We start from the raw sequence: 1808 nt of genomic DNA, 5'->3' as shown, positions 1-1808 counted from the left end.
TCGCTTGTGAGCGTTTACCCGGTTTCCGAAATCCCCGGGACGCCCGCTTTGTACACCAGCAAATAGATCAGCATTCGCTCCGCGGAGCTTTGCGAAACGTTTCTTAAAAGTCATTTGGGTCCTGGGAGTCGACTTTTGGTTTTTAGCTGAGTTCTGCGCGTATTGAGTGCACTCGAGTTTTGCCGTTTCCTCAGCATGATCCCCTTTCTCATCTCAGTAAACGTATTTATTTTTCTTACAATATTATTCCCACTTCCGCTCGAAGTTGGGAGTAGGAGTTGAGGAAGCGTTAGGGTCTTTCATCGGCCTTCTATGAAAGAATTTGGAACTTCTTAAAGTGTGCAGAGAAAAGGAAAGCTGAGATGGAAATTATCTTGCTGGGAAACCGGAGGGGGATTTTTCACATCTTCATTTCGTATGATTGCATCTTTTGACGTTCGTTATCTGTTTTGTTTGTTTTTAGTGGATGGAACAGGTCAAAACAACCTCCAAGTATGTTTTTTAAAAGTAGCCGTTTTCTTCTGTTTTTAGTCTTTTGATCTGATTTTGCACATCGTTTTCAAGTGAAGGACAGTGGGAGTGTGAGAAAGGAATGTTAACTGAGCAGCTTTCCTGCCTGTTGCTAAAGGATGTCCTTGAAGTAAGTTGGATCTTGCCTGAAATGATGGCATGGCAGTGAAGCTTTTGTTTGGTTTACGTGGCTATCGTAAGTTAAAGAAGTGAATAATGAAGTTTATTCTTTTTAAAAAGTACTGAGCGGTTTCTTAGAAAAGCGATGTGCTTTACTGAAAAATCTGTAGGAGCCATCCCCTTCCCTTCTCTAGTACCAGTATTAGGTTATGGTTGGTTTACATGGTTAGACGATAAGTTCTGAGTAAGTTACCCAGAGGGTGTGTTTTGTAATGGTGCTTCAGGGTTCAGAACGCTGTAATAATATTAGCATAGAGCTACCCCTGCCTTTCCGGGGTCCCCAGCCCTGGCAGCAACTTCACACTTGAGCAACACTAGGTGGGTGAGCTGCGACGAGGACGAGTTTGCGTTATATGCCTTGAAATTGCAAAACAAAACCTCGAAATTCCAAGCGCTCTTTTCTTCTCCTTTCATACTGTGAATTCAGGTTTGCTAATCCATCCACAGTTCGCGCAGGGTGCAGGCGAGTGAAGCATCGCTAGCCCTTAAGACACTTGCAGTAAGGTAGTGCTGGGCAGTGTTTTGAGCAAATGAATAGAGTGGTTCCGTGACAATTTCTTACATATGATTTGAATTCTGGTTCATTAAAAGTTTCTGCAATGGTTTCGTATCTAAAGAGCAATAGGAAAAAAAGTTCATCAGACTGTAACAGCATGTTTTGGTTTGGGTTTGTTTTTTTTTTTTTTATCGCGCTCTCTCTTTTTTTTTTTTTTAAAGTTCAAAGCTCATGCAATTCACTCCCACCAGGAAGACTTTCCACTTTAAATGTATTTCTGGTGCAATCACTGGATAAGTTAGTTTACCCTTGCAAAATCCTGTGTATGTGCACATTTGATAAAGTTCGTATTGGAGTAACCAGAGCAGTTCTCAGATTAATAGCAGAAATTACTTGCAGCATAAATTATATTCAACAAGTAACTAATTACTGGTAGGAAGTGGGTAGGAGATCGCGGGATTATTTCCTTTTGTTAATAACTTCGGCCACTTTTGTGACATTTTAGAATTTTTTTTTTTAGTTGGTTGGAATTACATTCTGAATTGTTAAAGAATATTCTTGGAGTGTAATTTTCCAAGGCAAAAGTTTACTGGAGAAATAAACCATCTAGACTTTTAGAAAG

The 1808-nt window shown here is 40.2% G+C and overlaps 1 protein-coding gene across 2 annotated transcripts in view; it reads left to right on the top strand.

Moving 5' to 3' along the window:
• SALL1 (spalt like transcription factor 1) overlaps nucleotides 1–1808 on the top strand; it is a 21686-nt gene that overhangs the window by 8647 nt on the left and 11231 nt on the right. Inside the window, exon 1 of one of the 2 annotated variants that reach the window (XM_029965257.1) lies at nucleotides 349–640. The exons of the other annotated variant lie outside the window; for it this stretch is intronic. The gene's annotated coding sequence lies outside the window, so the exon portion shown is untranslated. Of the gene's footprint in view, nucleotides 1–348; nucleotides 641–1808 lie in introns of those variants that run through there. 2 annotated transcript variants of the gene reach the window in all.

The sequence above is a fragment of the Manacus vitellinus genome, unplaced genomic scaffold, assembly GCF_001715985.3.
Source record: "Manacus vitellinus isolate BGI_N305 unplaced genomic scaffold, ASM171598v3 scaffold_10_pilon, whole genome shotgun sequence".
Lineage (NCBI taxonomy): Eukaryota > Metazoa > Chordata > Aves > Passeriformes > Pipridae > Manacus > Manacus vitellinus.
Note: the sequence above shows the minus strand (reverse complement) of the source record. Positions and strands in the feature narration are given on the sequence as shown.